Source organism: Marmota flaviventris, chromosome 16 (assembly GCF_047511675.1).
Source record: "Marmota flaviventris isolate mMarFla1 chromosome 16, mMarFla1.hap1, whole genome shotgun sequence".
NCBI lineage: Eukaryota > Metazoa > Chordata > Mammalia > Rodentia > Sciuridae > Marmota > Marmota flaviventris.
In genome coordinates, this window is record NC_092513.1 from 67,232,232 (window position 1) to 67,249,688 (window position 17,457).

Below are 17,457 nucleotides of genomic sequence, written 5' to 3' on the forward strand. Positions count from 1 at the left end.
GCTGTCAGTCACGTCTGCTCCTCCTCTCTCCTCCAGCTGTGTTCCCCCCCCCCCAGGATCCTGGCAACATCATAAGCAGGTGTCACAAAGAAAAGAAGCCAAAATGGTTGGCAGGCAGGCACAGAAGGGCTCCTGTGGGTGGCGGGGCCTCAGGTCCTCATTGCCAGGGCTGGAAGAGCCATCGTGGGCCACCAGCAGGCAGCGGCTCTCAGCTTGGCGGAGGCTGCTTAGCACTTAGGACCCAGTAGTCAGGGGGCTCCCGCCTGCTCTGTGGATGAGGAAGCCCAGGGCAGAGGGAGCTGCTCAGCCAGGGCCAGGCTCTTGCAGGGAAGGTGCCCTAGGGTCGACCCAGGGGTCAAGGGGACAGCTGGGGTGCTGACCCCACCCAACTAGGACAGGAAGGGAATCATGCCCCAGGCTCACACTGGGCCTTAGGAAGTCACCCACTCCTGGCTCGTCCCTTCTTACCACAGGAAGAGGTGGGCATGAGGGAAGAGAGGGGAGCCCAGGGCCAGGCGCAGACTGCCCTCCAGGAGCGAGGTGGCCCTGTGGCCAAGGCTCGGGCCTCTCAGTTAGCCTGTACCGGCCCAGGCTGGGTGCTACTAATGAATAAGAACATCTGTTCACTCAGTGGGTGCTCAGAGAAGGAGAGAGGTCAGAAGAGGAGCCACCATCCCATGCCCCAGCCTCCTGCCTTCTCTACTGACCCGCTTGGTGGAGTGGGAGGAGGACCAAGCAAGGAAGTCAGTCAAAAGAGCCCCAGACACTGACCCTGTGCAGACAGGAGCTACACCTGCAGCCGGCACTGGGCTCTCCAGCATGCAGTGTGCAAAGAGCTCACACGTATCCCAGGGCTGAGGGCCTCAGCTCTGAGCAGTGCTCATGTTCCACTCCATGTTCTAGGACCTTCCCATCCATTCTGAATGCAAAATACAAGGCTCTTCTGCAGCCTTGGGAGGGGCTCGCAGAGTGGCGACGGGTCATGAAACTGAACTCCGTAGCTTCTCAGAAAGCCGATCCTGGTTCTGCAGCTGAGAAGCTGTGTGATCCAGGGTAGCCACTCACCCTCTCTGAAACTAGACTAGGTGGCAAGCAAAGCTAATTCTACCTACCCTCAGGAACGAGTTTCCTTGGAGCCCAAGTGTTTGTCCTCAGTTGGAATCTCAGCAAGATGGTCCCTCGCGTGTGTAATGGAAATGACAGGAATCAACAATGGGGAGCAGTCATGGCATGGAGACAGTGGGCCCTGAGGGACGCAGGCCCGTGGGAACAGCGGCCGAGAGGGGAAGTTGGCTGAACAGGCACCTCGGGGAGTGCACGCCAGGGACCTCAGCAAGGCACCTGAGAAACAGTCAGGCATGTGTGGCCTGCACACAGGAAGGTCCACGGCACCCACGGTGACACACTGGGGAACCCACGTGACCTGGGAGGTGCAAGGGCCCTGTGCAGAACACTGGACCCACCACGAGAGGAGGGAAGAAGATGGACACAGTGGAGAGCGCTCCCCATGGACGGGAGGAACTGAGGCCCCACTGCCCACGCCATACACAGAGGCAACACCATCTCCACCAAATGCCAAGGGCATTCCTCACAGAAGTAGAAAGACTGTTCTCAATTTTGCATGAATCTACAAAGACCCTGGCAGCCCAGAGCATTTGGGGGAAAATACAAAGCTGGACTCATCACACTTGCTGATTTCAGATTATATTATTCAGCAGCAGAGATCAAATCAGCATGGTACTGGTTAAAAACCAAACAGACACGTGGACCCATGGACCAGAACAGAGAGCCCAGACGCCAACCTGTGCACACACAGCCCACCCAGGTTTGACCAGGCTGCAAGAGGACACAATAGGGATACATGGTGGTGAGAAGACGGGATGTCCACTTGCAAAAGAAGGAAGCTGGACCCTTGTATTGTACTATGCACCAAAACCAAGGCCTGAGACCGTGAAACCACAGGAGGACACTCTTGGTAGCTGGCCTTGGTGCAGGATTATGCATAGTTCACCCAAAGGAAATCAGACTCATGGGATTGCATCAAACTCTGCAGAATCAATGAGCAAGATGACCAGGTGCTGGAGGACAGTGGGCAAACACTTGGGAACCATGGGTCAGACAGCGGGCCAGCATCCAGGACGCTGGGGGACTCCAACAGCCCACCAGCGAAGAGACAAAGTAAAACAAGTGAAAATGGGATAAGAACCCCAACAGACCTTTCTCCAAAGACACAGGGGTGGCCAACAGGCCCAACCCCTCTGCTCTGCCTTGCCTGGACTCGGCCTGGTCCTTCTGGACTTCCCCTGATAGAATGTGACAATCCAGCCACCAGAGAAGTCAGAAAAGAATCTGTTTTGAATATCACATTCCCGGCTTTGGCAAATGCAGCTGGTCCGGTTATGACTGGACAGTGGGCTGGGCAGAGAGGTATGGTCTAAGCTGTGTGGACGCTGGTCACATGCCTTCTCTGCAGAAGGCGAGCACACAGCCCCCTGGCACCCGCCTTTGGCAGGGTCTCAGAGAGAGGCTCTCACAGGCCAGAGGCCCTCTCTCCAGAGGGGCAGAGGGTAGCAGTTTGAAGAGGTGCGCAGGTGGCTTCGATGGACGCACACATCTCTTTCTAGAGCTGAGCACTGTGCTGCAGCTCTGCCCCTGGAGGGCACGCACCTCATCCGTCCCTCCTGGGTTCCAAAGAGACCCAGAGAGCCCATTTAGATCCACTTTCATAGCATCTTTAGGAATAAAAAGAAGATATCAGTGGGGTTTTTGAAGGCGATTCTGGACCCCAAGGTCCACACAAAGACCATTTTTTAGGGACGCTGCATCCCAAGGGGAGTGAAGGGCCCGCTGCTTCTGCCCCTCTCAGCAGGCCTGTTCGAGCCGTCCCTGGACAGCCTGCCCATCTCCCCCTTGTTGTTTTCAGGGGACCCTAATGATGTCCAGACCCAAGTTCAGAGGGCTTCCAGGCGGAGGTCATTTTTTTGAAGTTTAATGTCTTGGAACATTTTTGTTTCGAATTTGTTATTTTAAGCAACACTGTGATTTAATGACTTTGGGGGACTTGAGTTTGTGGTTGACGTCCGAGAGCCGAGGAATGCGTGTTTAATTTTTTTCATCCTAAAAGCAGTGTTTCATCTCAGACTAAATAGATGCACATTTTAGAAATCCCACAGAATCACTGAGAAAAACCCTGATGTTTACATGAATGCCGGCGTGTTTGAGTGACTCTAATGAAAGGAAACAATCAGTTGGGTTCCAAAAGCTTTGTGGAACTCCGCTAAGTCCTTAATTTGTCCACCAGCATTAGTCTCTCCCTCATCTTTGTCCTTTGGGGATTTTACATGCGTGGGTGGATCTGGGCCTTACTTTGGGCACGGGGGCCCCCCTGGACACTGGCCTGGGTGGCTGCACACCCAGCCAGGAGCATGTTCTGCATCTTGTGGAGACCGAATGCTGGACTGGATGGATGAGGAGAGAGCAAGGGTGTTATGGAGGGGACTTTGAGCGTCAAAAGCTTACCTTTCCCTGGGAACGGAGCAGGGGAGACTGGATCCTCCTTTCAGTTTCCATAAAGTCTCTATGGAGACCCAGTTTTGCTGAACAGATGTCTTTGAGCACCAGGAGGGTGAACTCCTGGCCACATGGTCTACCGCTTCTCTTCTCTACAGGCTGTGCTCAGGGGACTGAATTTCCAGAGAACAAATCTGTGCCTGATGTGCGGGCCAACAGTGCCAAGCACCCCTCCAGTGGGTGCACCAGAGAAGGTGCCCTCAATTGCAGTGGATAAAAATGGGAATGATGAAATGCTCAGGGTGGGTTGGAGAAACACAGGGACAGGTCCCTCAAACTTCTCAGTCACACCAGCAAAAAGTCACGCGACAACACACAGTCTCCTAGGCTTGGGCACAGAATTCCTCAGCGATGGTTTCTATTCCCGTCGCTGGGCACGGAGATGCCAAAAAGTGGCAACTTTACCCCAGAAGGTGGAGGAGGTCTATGTAGAAGTGGGCCGTGTGGACAGACAGATGTTCTCTAGCGTGACGGCTGGCCCTCAGAGCAGCACACGGACATGCAAGAAGACTGTTTGAAAAGAATCAGTGCACTGCGCGCCTGGAGACTTTCTCAGTCGGTGAGTTCTACGACAATTGCAGGATAGGTGTATTTGTTGGCAAAATTCTACTGTGGGAACAGGAGGGGAAGAGGTTGCTCCCTGCCCACCCGCTGGCAGGAGCTTGGCCATGGTAATGGAGCAGAGTGGAGAGATGTCCAGGCTTCCAAGGGATTTTAATAGTGCTGCGGTCAGAGCTCCCTGAATAAATAGCTTCCATTTCCAGTCCTGCTGCCAGCTGGCCATGTAGGGACCACCTAAGTTGCCCCCAAAGGAAACAGAGGCAGGCTCCCTTCTCCCTCAGTCCTCCCCACTGCGCCTCTCTGCGCTCAGAATCCTCTGGAATGACCTCCTTTATTTAAAATTTGTCCCCAGTTAAAATTTTAAATGCTACTAAGGGGATAATTCTTTAAACTTCTGTTACTCCTTCCAAACCGATTCCTGCTTATGGAGAGCTTCAAACCTGTTTTGAAATGAGGTGCTGAGGGGGGAGCAGGGGAAGAGAGCAGAAAAGCTCCTGTAATGGCTCCCCTGGCTGCATGCACCCCCACATGCCGCCCCCACTGCATTCACCCCCCAGCTGCATTCACCCCCCCACATTCACACCCTCACTGCATTCAACCCTCCTGCATTCACCTCCCACCTGCATTCACCCCCCAGCTGCGTTCACCCCAGCTGCATTCATCCCCAGCTGCGTTCACCCCCCCCACATTCACACCCTCACTGCATTCAACCCTCCTGCATTCACCTCCCACCTGCATTCACCCCCCATCTGCATTCACCCCCCAGCTGCATTCACCTCCCAGCTGCGTTCACCCCCCAGCTGTATTCATCCCCAGCTGCGTTCACCCTCCAGTTGCATTCACCCCCTAGCTGCATTCACTCCCCAGCTGCATTCACCCACCAGCTTCATTCATCCCTCCAGGCTGCATTCACCCCCCAGGTGCATTCACCCCCCAGATGCATTCACCCCCTAGCTGTATTCACCACCACCCCTGTTGCATTCACTCCCCAGCTACATTCACTCCCACCTGCATTCACCCCCTAGCTGCATTCACCCCAGCTGCATTCACCCCCTAGCTGCGTTCACCCCCTAGCTGCATTCACCCCCTAGCTGCATTCACCCCCTAGCTGCATTCACCCCCTAGCTGCATTCACCCCCTAGCTGCATTCATCCCCTAGCTGCATTCACTCCCCAGCTGCATTCACCCACCAGCTTCATTCATCCCTCCAGGCTGCATTCACCCCCCAGGTGCATTCACCCCCCAGATGCATTCACCCCCTAGCTCCATTCACCCCCTAGCTGCATTCACCCCCTAGCTGCGTTCACCCCCCAGCTACATTCACACCTCAGCTACATTCATCCCCCAGCTACATTCACCCCTCAGTTACATTCATCCCCCAGCTGCATTCACCCCCAGCTGCATTCACCCCCAGCTGCATTCACCCCCCAGCTGCATTCACCGCCCCCCCCCAAGGTGCATTCATCCCCTAGCTGCTTTCCTGGTTCCAGCTGCACTCATGCCCCCCCACCAGCTGCATTATGCTCTTCTTCACCCCTCTCCCAGCCGCCACCCTTTCCCCGTGACTCTGGGATTCCCCACCAAGGCATGGGGTACAATAGTCCCTCTGAATCCACAGGGGACACATTCCAAGGTCCCAGTGGCTTCCTGAAACCACAGGTAGGTCTGAACCCTGTGTGCACTGTTTCCCCCATGAGCACTCACCTAGGATATAGTGTAGTCCACAAATTAGGCAGAAAGATCAATAACAACTAGGAATACCCTAGAGCAATTAGAGCAGCACACTGCGATGGGAGTGTGGGAAAGTGGCTTCTGTCTTAGAACCTGACTGTGCTACTAGTCTTAGCAACCTCGGTAAAGAACACATCAGAAACCTCACCTTTTCCCTCAAAGGGGCACCCGGGCTCCTGAGCTAAGGTGTGCATGTGTCTGGCCTAGGGCCGTGTGTGGCAGCATCACTGTGGAAACAGGTGGCTGGGCTGCGGAGGAGACAGAGCCCCAGAGGGAGAAGGCTGAGAGCCAGCCAGGCAAGGTGGACCTCCCAGCAGGTCTGAGAGGTGTTCCTGCCTCCACGCCTGGGCTGCTGGAAAGGGGTGAGTCAGGTGCATCTGTATCCGTACACGTGTCTGCTGGTGGAGGGGTGAGAGGGCAAGGAGAGAGGGAACAAGAGTTATGTCACAGCTCTGACCTGCCAGTGATTGTTTTATGGGTCACCTTGATGGCCTCAGCCAGTCCTCTCCAGAGTCTGCTGCGTGAAGAATTGCCAGGGTGTGGATTTGGAAGGTTCCCAAATGCCCATGTGCTACAGATCTGCTCCCCAGCCTGTGGCGTTCCTAGGAGGTGGTGGAGCCTTTAAGGGGTGGGACTGAGTGGGCATCTTTGGGACATTGGGACCCCAGGCCCTTCTTCTCTTGCTCTCTGGCCACCACGAGAGGAGCAGCTCTGCTCCATGCACTCCTGCCATGATGTTCTGCCTCATTACAGGCCCAATACAATGAAGCCAGCCACCATGGGCTGAAACCATGAGCCAAAACAGACCTTTCCTTCTCTAAGTTGATTATCTCAGGTACTTTGTCACAGCAATAGAAAGCTGGCTACCACAACCATCTTCTTCCCCATTCTCCAGAGGGGCAAACTGAGACTCAGACAATTAAGTAACCGCCATGCAAGTGAAAGGCTGCAAACATCTCCTGTCAAGGAGCAGGGAGCAGGTGTGGGGCTAAGCAGACCTGTGTGCTTTATGCTTCGTCAGTGGGAAGCAAAGGGCCCGGGGGCATGATCAGGCCCATGTCCACGGGTTCTGGTCCTGGTACGAGGAGGGCATGGGTGCAAGGCCTGGAGAAGACGGGGACTCTCCAAGGCAGGGAACCCCTGGGTACCCAGGTGGGAGGAGCCAGCACTTTTCCTCTTTGGAAAAGGCTGTGGGTGCACAGCCCAGGTGGGGAGGGCTCTGGGCCGTGGCAGCCGGAGGTACAATTGAATCAGCTCAGCTTCTCCCGTGAAAATCAAATTACCACGGGACGGCCTGGAGCCCGCCACACATCAGGCCTTCATCAGCAGCACAAAGCCACGGGGAGAGCCGCCTGCAAACCTGCTTCCACTCTGGCCTGAGACATCCGAGCTGCTCCTTCATCTCACCGTGAGGACTTCTTTCCTACTTGGGGCAGCCCAAGGCGGAGGACGATTCTGAGGGAGAGACATGGGCAGTGCCTTGCTGGACCCCAGGGCTTTGCCCAGGAGAATGAAGAGCACCAGGCCCAGCACCCCAGGGTCAGGATGGTGGTCCCCTTACTGAGCAGCGGGACTGGACACGCACTTTCCTTGTTGGCTACAGGGGGTTGGATGATACCCGCCCACCTATCTCCTGTGTTACCATGACTACGCCGAAACCCATCCTCAGCACTGTCACACCCGTGCACGTGCACACACTGGGCATCTATCTAGTTGGTGAGAGTGCTGGCTCTCTAGCTGGCCGTGCCCAGCACCCCTGACCTGAGGCGGACGTCTGGATGCTTTTGTGCAGGAGGTACCGTACCGGGTGGCAGAAATGCGGGAACAGAGCCCAGAAACGCCGACTCCACAGAGCGCCTTGGCCTCCCAGTTAGCTGCGAAGTTTATAGGTTTGAATCTGAGCCCTGACGCTTACCTCGGGGTTCCCAGCTCTGGCCCACTGCCTACTCCCGAGAGCTAAGAATGGCTCTTACGTCTCTGAATGGCTGCAAAGAAAATCAAAGAGCCCTTCATGGCATGTGGAAATCGGCGTGGCGTTCAATGCCAGCGCTCCAAGGAAGGCTCCTGGCACCCACGCTCCCGAGCCCTCTGCCCTGCACACTCCTTCACATGGTCGCTGGGCCTACCTGTGCACCTCAGTGGCCGCAGAGCTGAGCTGTGACAGAGACTCCCACTGTCTGTACTTTCTATGTTCTTTGTTCTTGTGTGTGGAGCAGTCACATGGGGCATGGGTCTAGCACAGGCTGGACAGTAGGGTTGGGAGGCCCTGGTCCCTGGCCCTGTGCGCCACCTGTCAGCCTCCGGCACGTCAGGCCCGCACAGTGGAGGCGCGGTCTCCCTCGGGGCAAAATGAGTGGCGGGCTCTGTGTGGACATTTAGAACAGAAGGACTCCTAGCAAGGAATCAAAAGCACGTCAAGCTCACAAAAGCGTCAGCAGCTCCAACCGCAGCAATGCTTGGCAGCTACCAGGGAGGCGACTGAGTTCCTCAGAGCAAAGTCACAAGCCCTGGCTAAGGCGGTCCCCCAGCCAGGTGGCGTCCCTGCCCGCCCCACTGCTGTGGCTCCAGGCAGGCCTGCAGCGGGCTTCCTCCCTCTCTCCAGAGGACTCGGTGCTGGTGCTGGCCAGGCCGCGGACCCCACAGCCAGGGTCTCCTGACGCTTGTGGCCCACCCAGAGCAGGCAGCCGAGGGACTCGGGATGATGCTCATCTGGAGCGTGGGCAGAGCCTGAGCGTGGGCCGGGGGTCAAGCTCACCCGGAGCGTGGGCAGGGGTCACGTTCAGCCTGAGCGTGGGCAGGGGTCATGCCCAGCCGGGGCGTGGGCAGGGGTCAGGCCTCTGGGAGTCTGGCCTTTCAAGACTGACTCACAAAACAAAGGCAGGTTGGTTCCGGAAGTGAAGGGATGACAGGGGAACTGGAATGTCTTTTCTCTGGGGTCATCTTTGCCACCAGGTCTGGGAGCCACGCGGCTCCCTGTGGAGGTGGCCTGAGGTACCCTCCCGTGCGACTCCGCACCAGCCGTAGAGAAGAGGGACACCTCAGGTCCCACCACGCAACCTTGGCCACTGAGTGGACTCCAGGGGACATTTCCAACCTGCTCATCAAGGCCCCCAGACTGGACCAGGGTACGGGATGGAAAATGAGAAACCTCTCCCTCAGCATCCACCTTCAAGGTCACGGAGTGAGCATTGGGAGCATGACACCAGGTTGACGTGTCCACCCTTGGCAGGATTGCTCGGGGAGTGGCGGACATGATGGCTTTGAGGGCAGTGATCCTGCCAGAAAGATCAGCTAGAGAAAGCTCCTTCGGTACCCGCAGGGGGACACGGGATGCGAGCCATGCCCGGGACGGAGAGGAGGACCTCGGGAACACCACTGGGCAGCTGGGGACGGGCTGTGTGGAGGGCAAAAGGGACCCGGTGTGGCCTGCTCAGGGGGCTGCGCAGGTGGGCCACCAGCCTCCACCACAGAGGGAAGCCGAGGGAGCCAGGAGTCAGATGGGGTGTCCAGGAGAGTCAGGCAGAGCAGAAGGTGTCCCGGGGAAGGACCAAAACCTGTCTGTGGGAATTTGCCTCCAGGGGGTGACTGATGCCTGGTGATGCCTGGTGACAGTACAGTTGCCCTGTGGCTCCCAGGGGGCCGTGGGTGCCCACATCTGGGGAGGCTCAGGCCCGTGTGTAACATGGCAGGGTTTCCTGTACAGCCCCAAGTGTCCCCAGTGTCCATCATGTTGTCCCTGGGTGACGTGGCAGCCAGCACACTCTGTCACACGGCATTGTGCAGGGGGATGGCGGGAGGAGTCTGTGGGTTCACTACACACAGGACTTAAATAGAGACGTTTTTCTTCTATCCCTGAATTTCTGTTTCCTAGAAATCTGTGTATTTTGACTCTCTGACAACATCTTCCTTTTCTTGTCAGGTTATATATGGCTTCGGTATTATTGATTGGTTTCTTTTTAATTTCCTGCCCAGTTGAAGGGTGGTAGGAATTGGTGTGACACATGTCAAACGACGTCAGTCAGTCTGGACTTCAGACTCCGCTCCAAAGCTGCTCACGTTGAAATCCCAAAGTCAGTCCTGATCTTCTGTTCAGACCAAGGGCAGTGATCCTGACTGCCTCTCTAACTGTGTGGTCCACTGCCCGGCCTCTTGGGCAGGCCCAGCTTTGCCCCCGCTCAGTTAAGTGGCTACCGCCTGACAGGGTCCTGGTATCTGGGGGTGGGGAGTCAGGAAATAGTGAGCAGTAATTTCATTAGTTTTGGAAAATGGGCTAGATCCTTCGTTGTGGTCCTGTCCAGCGCTTGGGGCCCAGCAGTGACAAGTTGTATTGCTCTAGTTGTCATTACCATAACAAAACACCCAAGGCTGGGTTACTTTATACATAAAAGGGGCTGATTATGCTCCCAGTCTGGAGGTCAAGGGCACAGAGCAGGCCTCTGCTGGGTGGTTGGCCTCATGGCGGAGGGCATCACAATGGTGGAGGCACGTGTGGGAGGAGGAGATCAGATCTCCAGACAGGAAGATTCAGCGCTGGGAGGGGCTGCGCTTGTCCTTCTATAACAACCCACTGGAGAACTAGCAGAACCAGTGGGCAGCCAGGATGCAGACCCCCAGGTACCGTGGGGTAGGGGGGAAGACCACTACTGCACACTTCAGGCACACTGGGGACTCAGGTCCAAGGCTGGAAGCCACGTGCTGTGTGTTCCCATTGCAGATTCTCCATGGGCTACTAGAATCTCCACAGAGCCCTACGTTGCTTCTTGAATAATTTCCCTTTGTTCCGTTCCCAAAAGAAATAGGGCCTCGTGTTTGGGAATGGGGAAGACAATGACTTCACTGCTAATTATTTCAATCTGTCCACCGAAAACTAGCTTAAAGAGACTGCTTCCTTCTGGCCCGGCCTGGGCAGAGTGACTGGCTATGACGATCTGAGGTCCGCACTGGGTTCTCAGCTCGCAGATTTGTACGGGGAGCCCAAGTCTCCCATCTTTCCTGAAACTTCTTTTAGTGCAAGTCCTGGAAAACTTGGCTTCAAAAATCAGTTGGATAACTTTTGTTCTTAGAATCTGAGAGCCCAGAATCTGAAAAACAAGCACACAAAAGAAAAAAACAAAGAGTTATCAGGAGCCCAGTTCCCCAGAGCCTGCAGCCTTCCCTCCACGGGGCTGCACCCGGGCCCCAGGCTCAGCTGACCGCACCACCCACGGACTGAGGCAGAGTACACCCCGGTGCCGCTGGCCATCTGGCTTATTTTAGCCACAGTCCATTTCCATGCGTTAGGAGAGAAATGACTCCTTTTCATGTGTCTGCTCTTCCATTAATCAGCCCTCCCTACCCCCTGTGAAAAGAGTGATCAGCTTTTATTCGTGAATGACACAGATCTAACTTTCAAATTTCTAGCAAAATGTGTTTTCTTTTATATTAAACCTTGCCTTTCGACTTCCTGACAATTTAAAGAAAAGTTTGAACATCATAAATCACAGTGACTCATACAGAGCCCGTTTAAAAAGGAAGGAGAACTTTGAAGTCAGGGATTGGACGTAGGCACTGAGGGGGACGAGTGGGAATGACCCTTGACCTCAGCTTTCACAAGTTCAGGGGAAAACTCAAGGGGCTCCTCCCACCCCCATGCAGACGCTTCTTGCAGGAGGGTTTCACCCTGGAGTTGTGAAGATCATGAGAGCAGGAGGCAGCTCTCAGCGAAGTGCCAGGACGGGGAGCAGGCGCCCCCTTCACAGTGACCGCCCCCAAGCTCCCCAGAGGATACAAACATTAGGATCTTTTTTTAAAAAACATTTTTTTAAATTTAAAAATTTTAAATGTTTGACTGACACATCATGGTCCTGCACGTTGGCAGGGTGCAGCATGATGTTCTGCTCCAGGTCTGGTGGCAGATGATGAAACCAGAAGCACACCCACCCCTCAAATGCACCTCGTGTCTGTGGGCCGGGGTCTGGAACTTCCTCCCTCCTCGCTGTTTTGAGGTGCAGCCCTACTAACTACCTGCCCACTGGGTGATGGTACACCCACACTCATTCCTGCTTGGGTCACTCTTCTTCTTCAGAGATCCTGTGGGCCACGGGTGCTCAGGAAGTCCCCTGGGGTCATGAGCCCGGGTTCTCAGGGTGCAGGGGCCTTGCCCGCCAGCCACCACCCTGCTGAGGTGCAGCCCTGCCGCTCCTCAGGCTTGGGAGGAGCTGAGTTCTGGACCCACAGGAGTGGCTTCCTTCAAAACTAAAACCCTGTGGCTCTGGCTTTGGGACAAGAAATGGTACCACCAGGCAGTGAGCTAAGGGACGCACATAAGGGGACCTGAAGGCCAGAGGGGCCAGGAATGACCCCGCCTCACCAGGACTCTGTGAGGTCTCTGGAATAGCTTATGCCCCTTCCCATCAAATCTGGATTAGCTGTGGCAAAGGGAAGAGAACAAATAAAGGAAATCCACAGATAATCCCCAAACCTCCATTCGGGCTGAGAGTTTAAATTCCTCCTGTGCCAAGTCCAGCTCCTGTTTACCCAGGTTGACAATGAGGGACGCATTAGCCAATGGCACTCCCCTCCTTCCTGAGCCTGCCCTCCCCCACCGGCATGGAAAGGGCCAAGATAATCCTTAATTTGGCTAAATCTGTCTGAGCCCTGAGTAGGGGCCGGCAAGGGACGGACTCCTGTCCTGCTGACCAGGGGCCAGGTGCTGGGGACAGCTGCTGGAGCCAGCAGGCCCCGCCAAGGGACACAGTGGAGGAGGATTAGGGCTGGAGGGAGGCAATCCATAGGCCCCCGTGGGAAACATGGCACCCTCCTGGGGAGGGCCCCCAAGAGCCTTGAACACAAGGGGAGTGGGCTGGGAGAGGGAGGAGTGGGGAGCCCTGGGGGTCTCTCCCTTCCCTTCCCTCCCCTCCCCTGCCCTCTCCTCTCCTTTCTCCCTTTCCCTCTCTCCTCCTCCGCTGGCTCTGCTTCCCTTCCTCTCCCTCCCTCTCTCCCTCTGTCTCCTGTCTACCTCCCCCCCTCTCCCTTTCTCTCCTCCCTCTATTCCCCTCCCTCCCCAGGGCACCCATCAGCTTGGGCTTGGGGATGACCCAGGGCCCTAGCCAGAGGTGACTGGGTGTCACTCAGCGCCCAGAGGCTTGCAGTACTCCTGGCTCTGCAGGACGTGCAGGTCCTGTGCTGGGCTGCTCCACCTGAGCATCACAGATCGGGGCTCCCCAGGTCCTGGGCACTCTGCTGCCCCAGGTGGCCTTCTGCCTTCCCATAGCCCTCTTCTGTCACTGTGGCTTGGGCACCCAGATGAGGGGTCCTCACCTGCAAGGAGGCTCTGACTTCTGGCAGGGAACAGGCACCGCAGTCCCCAGGGAGCACATGCAAGCCCCCAAGACCATGGAGGTGGCTCTCGGCGTCCTGCAGCTCTTGGTGAGGACACATGGGCTGGGCTAGCCCCCACCCCATTCCTTTCTCTCTCCTAGATGCAGCACATCCACGGAACTCAAGTTAAATTTGGTTGCCATTGTCACTGTGATTGTGCAATTGTTCTGAAGAAACAGTGGTGGCCCTGGCTCTGAGGACATCATGACTATTTTACTATACTGGGGTGGGGGTGATGGAGGGGCCATAAGCCACGGAGCCTCCTACCACCTACCAAGAGGGTCCCGTGTGTGAATAGCTCCTTTGGGACTTGGGCATTGCTGGGCCTTGCAGTATTGGTGTCCCTTGAAGGACTTTTGTAGAACTCAAAACTCCTACACTCACCATGTGAAATTCAACCATTTTTTAAGTTGCAAAGAGATTTTTTTTTGCAGACCATCTGTTATTTAGTAACGTGCAAATTACCAATAAATAATTCCAGATTCCTTTTTGCCAGAAGAGCTGTAAACAAGCTGTTCCACATGCAGAAATGGAAGTCGTTTTCTCTTTGAAAATTCATTAAGTTCTGCAGGATTGGAAGAGGTTGGGGGAGAAGCTTCCCAGCAGATGCCAAAGAGCGTTATTACTGCACACAAATAAAAGCACGAAGCCAAACTCTACAGTTCTTCTGGAATCTTCCACGTTCTTCCTAGGGCCCTCCCCCATGCATGTGTCCTCCAGAATTCTCGCAATCAGCACGCTTGCGTGACTGCTGAACCATGTCAGACTGGCTTCGTGTGTCAGTTGCCTTCCGTCTTTTAGCCCGTTAAACCTTGCTGACTGCAATTCCTGTCCTGCAAAACTCCAGAGAATCACAAACAAATGTCCTCTCGGGTTTGTACTCTGAAGAAGTTGTGGGGAACCAGCTTTCCTAAGTGGTTCATGGAGAAGCCACTGCCATCTCCTGGGAGGGGAAATGCTGTTGTGTCTCTGCTCACCTGGTCTCAGCCTGGGCTCCTGGGGGGCGGGGGAGAGGAGCCAGCAGAGGCCCAGCTGGAGGGTGCAGCTCACGGGGAACTGTTGTTCCTTTTGGAGTAAAATTTGCCAGGCATCAGAAACTGGGGCAAATTCTTCTGGCTCATCCTTCATTCTCATCTTCAGGTGCCTCTCAGAGTCTCTTATGCACGTAAGGTCAGTTAATCTAAAAGCAAATAACTTAGGTTCTCCACGTTTTCCATGTATATAGAATTGAAAGAGAGGATTGTTCAAGATGGCTGAGGCAAATAGGAAGTTCAAGTTGAGAGAGGTCTCCCAGCCCTGGTTGGAACACTGGCCAGAGGAACACTCCTCCAGGTGACGTTTGCAAAAGGCTACCTCGGGAAGGCACTTAGAAGCTTCCCCCAGCAGCAGGCAGGAACTGGAGGAACTGGGCCTTTGAGAGGTGCGAATGGACCCGGTGAACACTGGTTTCTCTTGCCACAAAACAAAGCTGAGAGCGGGACCTTGAGTAACTTCACAGCTTCTGCAGGGCAGGAGTCGGGGCCAGCTCAGTGTCCCCTGCTCAGGGTCTACCAGGCTGAAATGAAGGTGACAGCGGACTGCCAGCCCAGTGAGGCTGGGGTCCTCTTCCTGGTCACTGTGTCAGCAGGGTTTGGCTGAGGCCGGAGGCCGGCAGGTCTTGCCGCTTGGGTTTCTTCTAGGGCTCCTGGGCCAGTCAGGCTCTTTCAAGACGGAATTCTCCTTGATTAACCACAGGTCAACTGGTCAGGTGCCTAAGCTCATTTGCAAAATCCCCTCCCCTTCCCCACATGGTAACCTCCCCTAGGGACTGAAACCTCACCTAGCCATAGCTGTCACATACTCAGAGGAGGAGGTCATTTAGGGCCCAGAGGCTGGGGCAGGAATCTGGGATCATGGTGGGCTCTGAGGGTAGAGTTTCTGCCAGGAAGCCACTCCCTAAGGTGCCCTGCAAGTATGGATACTCTCACCCGTTTAAGGAGTCAGAACTCAGAATTTAGCTCTGATAAGGTAACTGGACAATTGGGAGGAAAATCCTCAAAGGAAGGAAACTTTTGCGGGAATGAACCATGGTCTGCATATAGACTTCACCCAATAGTGTATTCTTGACCATTGACCCAGGCACCTGCCCCTGACCCCAGAAGACTTCAAGAGGCCCTACAAGCAGAGCAGCTGGAAGCCCAAACTTCAGCCACTGGATACTACAGGAGATGCAGCTTGGAGACCTGCTAGAGCAAAATTTTACTCTTTTCAGAGGAATATAACTAAATCCAGGGTCTCTAACACATCATTCACAATATTCATATACAAAACCATTTAGTAGATTTACAAAGAAGCAAAAATAAATTGTGAGCCATACTCAGTTAAAAAAATTCAATAAATACCAACATCAGGATGACCAAAACATGAAATTAGCAAACATAAACTTTAGAGCAGCTCCTATGAAGTTGTTCAAGATCATAAAAGGAATAGAGCCAAGTGAATGGTATTTGGGTGGAAGTTAGAATTCTTTGGTTCCAAGACTTGACTTGTTCTAAGTGTGAGATGTTTTTCTACCATCATCCAGAAACCAGTGTTAGGAAGGAAGATCACTGTTGCTATTCTGTAAATAAATAGTTCTTTCTGACTGGAAGTTTGCCATGCTTCCTCTTTTTCCCTACGGTGAGATCCAGCCAGGTACGTGCTTTTCTCACCCCGTCTCCTGGATCTCAGTCAGTGTGTACCGTGTGAACTGTTACACTTAGTACTTTATTTAAGATCGTTGTACCTACTGTGGCTCCTTGAGCAGAGGGAGCCTATACTATTCTCTATGTGTGGTCCTGACGGAATTGTGATCTCAGGGCCCACACTGTGAAAAGGGCATCATCTTGGAACAGATCAGCACCTGAATGTTTCATAGACTTTATTTGTAAAACCAAGATCAAGCACTTGCTGCAAGGTCTTTATCCAGGGAAGGCTGTACACATTTTTGATTACCAGTCCAACTAATCTGACCTACTTGTAGTTTCTAATTCTCCTCCTTCATTTATCCAAAATCATATTGATTTTATCCAGGTTTGAGATACAGGGATGGCTGTTGATACCATGCTTGGGTAGTCTTTTTCTGAAGCATTCTTTGTCTTATGATTGTCCTGCCTCTGTTGTTCTGGATTTGATTGGCTTATCTCATCTCTCTTTTCCTCTTTGTCATTTTTGCTAGCAATCCCATTCACTTGCTTTTCAAAGAATCAGTCTTTGGTTTTTTAATTTTGCTTATGAATCTTTGCCTTCATTTTTATACATTTCTGCTTTTATTTTTGCTTTATTAAAGTTTCTTTGGGTGGATGTTGCTATTCTTTTTCTAGTTTCTTAAATTGAATACTTAGCTCATCTGTTCTCAATTATTTGGATATAGTGTTAGTCAAATTTCTCTTGCTGTGACAAAATACCTGAATTAAATAAACTTGTGAGAAGAAAAGGTTTTGGGGGGCTCATGGTTTGAGAGGTTTCAGCCCATGGTTGGTTGACCCTGTCCTCTTGGCCTGTGTGCCGTAGAAACATTGGGCAGCAAGGTAGGGTGGGGCAGAGCAGCTCACCTCATGGTGACGGGAAGCAGAGAGGAATACCTGGTGGGGCCTCCCACTAGGCCCAGCTCCTGAAGCTGCACCACTCCCAGAAGCCCACAGGCTGTGACAAGACTTTAGCGTATGACGCTCTGGGGGACCTTGATGATCCACACCGTCATGGATGTGTGGAGTGAAAACAGGTTATTTCTCTGCCAGAGCACCGTCCCAAGGTGTTCCAATATTTTCTCTTACAATTTTCTCTTGAGCCTAGGTTACTAGTGATGTTGTTTGGTTTTGTGTTTTTGCAGAGCTGGGAATTAAACCCGGGGCCGCGGGCATGCCTGGCAGCACACTGTCATGGGGCTCTAGCCCAGCTGGTGATCTGCAGCATTCAACCTGAGCCCTCAGGGGACTTGCTGCCTGCCGGTGGCTGATCCTATTTCACCCAGTTATGTTCAAAACACCGTGTGCATAACCCACGTCACCCCAGCCTACATCACGGCTGGGGAAGGTGAACACTCCATCTGTGTTCAACGTAAAGTGTGGTACCCTGTCTGTGAGTGAGGCTAGGATCCCCCATGGTTCTCCTCAGGCCTTCCGTCCCTGACACTGTCCTCCTCCACCTGATCTCAGAGAATCTGAAGAGAACAGATCAACAGCTCCAACCGTGAGTGTTGGGTTCCATCTGGCTCAG